The following is a 5,936-nucleotide window of genomic DNA, read 5'->3' as shown; positions in this document are numbered from 1 at the left end:
GGTTTGTGCCACTATTGCCCCAACACATCTTGAAGGCAGGACACCACTGTAGATCAAAGGAGAGTAAAGCCCATTACCCAAATTCTGTAGTTGAATTAAGCAAGCTTTATTTTCTGTCATACAGGGCTGTCTTCCTAAAGCAGGGTTTGGAAGAACAGCATCAAATACAAGAGAAGATGGGATTTAAATAGCTCAAGAACTACAAGACTAGGGAGGTTTCAAGGGTTGGGGGGTTTTCAGAGGATCGTATGGGGTGGTGGTCAGGGAATAGGGTGTGGAACATGCAAATTCCAAAAAACAGGATCAAGATATGGTCAAACCCAAATTTTATAGAAATCAGGAATCAACTTAGTTTGACCTTATAACAAGATAGCTTCTAATCCGTTTGGGGGCAGGAGGGAGCATTCTCTGAGACAAGGTTTCTCTGTGTATCGTTGGCTGTCCTGGAACTTGCTCTGTAGACCAGGCTGGTCTTGAACTCAGAGATCCACCTGCCTTTGCCTCCCAAGTGCTGGGATTAAAGACATGTGTCTTAGTTCGGGTTTTACAGCTGTGAACAGACACCATAACCAAGGCAAGACAACATTTAATTGGGGCTGACTTACAGGTTCAGAGGTTCAGTCCATTATTATCAAGGCCAGAGCATGGCAGCATCCAGGCTGGTATGATGCAGGCAGAGCTGAGAGTTCTACATCTTCATCTGGAGGCTGCTAGTGGAAGACTGACTTCTAGGCAGCTAGAGTGAGGTTCTTAAGCCCACAACTAAAGTGACACACCTACACCAACAAGGCCATACCTCCTAACAGTGCCACTCCCTGGGCCAAGCATATACAACACCATCACAGCACTCAACACCAGATAAGTGGCTTCTAACCCTAAAATGGAGTCATGCTCGCCCATCAGTTTATGGCTGGCTTCGTGTTTATGTTTCTTTTGATAGCATGCAGAGTACCTTCCTGTACCAAAGTGCTGGAATATACTAGTGAAGAAAGGCTCTGTGTAGGCGCCAGCTCAGCTACATGTTCAGTGAGTTGTGTAGGTGTTATCATCAGCCATGGGGCCTTGCCATTGGTTAATGGAGAGCAGCCAATAGTCTTGGCGACAGCCAGTGTTGTTTGGGAGTTCCTGTGAAGCCCCTTTGGCCAACAACCCAATTAGATGTAATCCAACTCCAGTACTGGAAGCTGCATTTGGTGACAAGAAATAGCCAGTTAGGGTTCTGTCTGCCCCATTATTTGAAAGTTTCATTTAGATTGCCTCCACATATATATGTATTTTAGGAAGTTTTTACTGTATTAGTTTTCCACACTACTCCTCAAATGGCCCTTAATTTTAGCTGTCTCTTCCTATATTCCCTCCCTTGTCTCCCTCTCCCCTTCTCCTCTCCACTTGATCCTCAGGTCCTAGACCCCCATCCGTCCAATAACTATCTATCTATCCTATTTCCCTTTCACAATCTGTCCCACCTAGTCCCCCTCCTATGTATGATAAGGAGAAGGGTTTTATTATAGATATGAGGAAGGATTTAGCCAGAGGAATCAAGAAGCATCCACGACAGAGAAAGTTCTTCTGACTATAGCTTGGTTATTTTTAACTTTACAACTAATGTGGTGTTTTGAAAAATATAGCCCCCACAGGTCCACAGGGAGTGGCACTAATAAGAGGTGTGGTCTTGTTGGAGAGGGTCTGTGACTATAGGGTAGGCTTTGAGGTCTCAGAAGTTCAAACAGTTCTCTTCCTACTCCCATGAATCATGATGTAGAACTGTCAGTTGCTACTCCATCACGATGTCTTCTACACACCACCGTGGTTCCTGCCTTGATAATAATGAACTAAACCTCTGAACTGTAAGCCAGCCCCAGTTAAATGTTTCTTTAAAGAGTCGCAGTGGCCATGGTGTCTTTTCATAGCAATCAAACTCTAAGTAATATCCACATTTAGTGAATGTATAGCATACTTTCTAGGTCTGGAATACCTCACTCAGGGTTCAATCTCTCTCTCTCTCTTTCTCTCTCTCTCTCTCTCTCTCTCTCTCTCTCTCTCTCTCTCTCTCTCTGTTCCATCCATTTACCTTCGAATTTCGGATTTCACTTTCTTTTTTAAATGGTTCAGTTCATTTTTAATGGCATAGTCCTTTGTGTAAATGTACCATATTTTATTTTCTTTATGCATTCTTGGGTTGAGAGACATTTAGTTGTTTCTAGTTTCTTGCTATTATGAATAAAGCAGCAATGAATGGCTGAACAAGTGTCTTTCTGGTAAGATGATGTGTCCTTTCAGCTTATACTCAAGAGCGGTATGGCTGGATCCTGAAGCTGATGGATTCCGTTCTTTTCTTTTTTTTTAAGACTTATTTATTTTATGTATATGAATACACTGTAACTGTCTTCAGACACACCAGAAGAGGGCATCAGATCTTATTACAGATGGTTGTGAGCCACCATGTGGTTGCTTGGGAATTGAACTCAGGACCTCTGGAAGAGGAGTCAGTGCTCTTAACCTCTGAGCCATCTCTCCAGCCCCAATGGATTCCATTCTTCCTGAGGAACCACCACACTGATTTCTGCCAGGCTGTACAAGTTTGCACCCCTACTAGCACGTGTTTTATTGATCTTAGCCATTCTGACAGATGTAATATGGGATCTCAAAATAGTTTTGATTTGCATTTCCCTGATGGTTAAGGATATTGAACAATTATGTGTTTCTCATCCATTTGAGTTTCCTATTTTGAGTATTCTGATTATTTGTTTTCTTCATACCTAGTGTTTTTACTTCTTTATATGTTTTGGATATTAGCCCTCTATCAGATGTGTACTAGATAAAAATCTGTTCCCATTTTGTAGGCTCCACATTGTCTAAATGACAATTTACCATGCAAAGGCGTCTCAGTTTCATGAGGTCTCATTTATTAACTGTTGATCTTAGTGCCTGCACGATCAGTGTTCAGTTCAGAAGGTCTTTTCCTGTGCCAATGAATTCAAGGCTGTTCCCCCACTTCATCTGGTTTTATTTTTTAAAATTTATTTATTCGATTTATATGAGTACACTATAGCTGTCTTCAGACGCACCAGAAGATGGCATCAGATCCAATTGTAGGTGGTTAGGAATTGAACTCAGGACCTCTGGAAAAGCAGTCAGTGCTCTTAACTGCTAAGCTGTCTCTCCAGCCCTTTATCTGGTTTTATGTTGAGGTCTTTGATCCATCTGGACTTGATTTTTGTGTAAGTTGATAATTATGCATCTATTTAGATTCTTCTACATGCAGCTATCCAGTTTGATGAACACCATTTGTTGAAGATGATGTCTTTTTTTTCCCCAGTATTTCCGGCTTCTTTATCAAAAGTCAGGTGTCCATTGGTGTGTAGATTTGTACCTGGGGCTTCGATTTGAGTCCACTGATCAACATGTTTTTGTGCCAGTACCATGCTGTCTTCAGTTGTACAACTCAAAATCACGGATGATGATGTCTCTAGCAGTTCTTTCATTATTCAGGATTGTTTTATCTCCTCTGAATGTCTGTGTGATTCCATCTGAAACTGAAAACGGTCCTGTCACAATCTGTGAAGAGTTATATTGACAGTTGTACGGGAGTAGCATTGAGTCTGTACATGGCTTTTGGCAGAGTGGTTATTGTTACTGTATTTATCGTACAGAACCGTGAGCATGGAAGATCTTTTCATCTTCTGAGCTCTTCAGTGTCTTTCTTCAATGTCTGAAGGTTTTCTCATACAAGTCTTTTACCTGCTTGGTTAAAGTTACCCCAAAATATTTCATATTATTTGAGGCTACTGTGAAGTGTGGTTTTTTTTCTTTCCCAGTCTGTTTGTCATTTGTATATAGCAGGACTACTTATTTTTGTGAGTTAATTTCAGACTTAGCTACCTTGTTGAAAATATCAGCCGATGGCCGGAGAGATGTCTCGGTGATTAAGAGGACTGACTGCTCTTCCAGAGGTCCTGAGTTCAAATCCCAGCAACCACATGGTGGCCCACAACCATCTGTAATGGGATCTGATGCCCTCTTCTGGTGTGTCTGAAGACAGCGATGGTATATATATAATCTTAGAAAGTATCAGCTGTAGGAACTCCCTGGTGGAATTTTTAGGGTCACTTATGTATACCATATTATCTGCAAATAAAAATACTCTGACCTCTTTCTTTCCAATCTGCATCTCCTTTGGTCTTCTTCAGTTGTCTTACTGCTCCAAGACTTCAAGCATTGTATTAAAAAGGCATAAAGTAAACAACTTTATTTTGTTCCTGATCTTAGTAGAATTGCTTTGAGTTTTCTATTTAAGTTCTTGTTGGCTATGGGCTTGCTGTAAACTGCATTTATCATGTTGAGGTGGGTCCCCTGTATCCTTAATCTCTCCAAGACTTTTATCAAGTGGTGTTAAACTTTTGTCAAAGGTCTTTTTGGTATCTAATGAGAGGATCATGTGCTTTTAGACTTCCAGTTTATTTATATGATGAATTATGTTTTTCAGTTTACATATGTTGAACCACCTCTGCATCTCTGGAATGAAGCCTACTTGGTCACGGTGGATGATCTTTTTCATGTGTTCTTGGATTCAGTTTGCAAGTATAAAGGAGATGGTCTGTAATTCTCTTTCTTCGTTGGCTCTTTATGTGGTTTGAGTACCAGCATAACTGTGGTCTCAAAAACAAATTTGGCAGTGTTCCTTCTCTTTCTGTTTTTGTGGAATAATTTGAAAAGTGTTGGCATTAATTCTCTGAAAGCATGGTGGAATTCTAGCCCTGGGCATTTTTTGTTTTGTTTTGTTTTGTTGCTTTTTGTTGTGTGGGTTTGTTTTGTTTTGTTTTTATTTTTGGTTGCTTTGTGGGGGCGAGGGGATGAGAGACTTTTAATTACTGCTTCTATTTCTAAAGGGGTTAAGATCTGTTTAAACTGCTTATCTGATCCTGATTTAACTTTGGTAAGTATACATATTGAGAAACTTATCCATTTCCATTAGTTTTTCAATTTGGTAGTGCATGGTTTTTAAAGTTTGTCTTTATGATCCTTTGGATTTCTTCAGTGTCTGTTGTTACGTCCCCTTTTTCATTTCTGATTTTATTAATTAGATATTCTCTCTCTGCCTTTTAGTTAACTCAGATAAGGCTTTGCCAGTCTGGGATTTTTTCAAAGACCCAACTCCCTGTTTCATTGATTCTTAGTATTGTTGTGTTTGTTTCTATTTTATTGATTTCAGCCCTGAGTTTGCTTATTTCCTGCTGCCCACTCCTTTTGGGTGTGACTTCTTCTCTTTGGTCTAGACCTTTCAGGTGTGCTGTTGAGTTACTAATATGAGGTCTTTCCAGTTTTGTTGTTGTTTATTTTATTCTTTAATGTAGGCCCTTAGTGCTGTGAACTTGCCTCTTAAAACAGCCTTGGTTTAAAGTCTGTTTTGTCAGATATTTAAATTACTTCTTCTTAGATCCATTTGCTTGGATACCTTTTTTATCCTTTTACCCTGAAGTGATGCTGTCCTTGAAGATAATGTGTAATTTTTTTTCTTGGCTGCAGCAAAAAAAAAAAAAAAAGAATCCAGTTTTACATCCATTCTATTGGTCTGTGTATTGGGGAGGTGCGGGGAGACAGACCGATTGAGACCACTGATATTGAGAGATAGAGAGATATCAATAAGCAGTGTTTGTTGATTCCTGTTATATTCTCTCTCTCTCTCTCTCTCTCTCTCTCTCTCTCTCTCTCTCTCTCTGTGTGTGTGTGTGTGTGTGTGTGTGTGTGTGTGTGTGTGTGTATGTATGTAGCAAACCTCTTGGTTAGCTTGTGTGGGATTATTTACTCTTTGTGGGCCTTTTGGGTGTGGTTACCACTCTGGGTTGGAGTTTTCCTCCTAGTGCCTCCTGTAGGGATGGATTTGTAGATAGCTAGTGCTTCAGTTTGGTTTTCTCATGAAATATCTTATTTCCTCC

At 40.2% G+C, this 5,936-nt stretch overlaps 1 long non-coding RNA gene across 2 annotated transcripts in view; it reads right to left on the bottom strand.

The window, feature by feature from the left end:
- Nucleotides 1-664: 664 nt before the first annotated feature.
- Nucleotides 665-5,936, bottom strand: part of LOC116892080 — a 79,276-nt gene continuing 74,004 nt past the window's right edge. Inside the window, exon 4 of one of the 2 annotated variants that reach the window (XR_004386910.1) lies at nt 665-1,184. This is a non-coding gene — a long non-coding RNA (uncharacterized LOC116892080). Of the gene's footprint in view, nt 1,185-5,718 lie in introns of those variants that run through there. The other variant, XR_004386909.1, reaches the window with a different exon arrangement.

This window comes from Rattus rattus, chromosome 2 (assembly GCF_011064425.1).
Source record: "Rattus rattus isolate New Zealand chromosome 2, Rrattus_CSIRO_v1, whole genome shotgun sequence".
Classification (NCBI taxonomy): Eukaryota; Metazoa; Chordata; class Mammalia; order Rodentia; family Muridae; genus Rattus; species Rattus rattus.
Note: the sequence above shows the minus strand (reverse complement) of the source record. Positions and strands in the feature narration are given on the sequence as shown.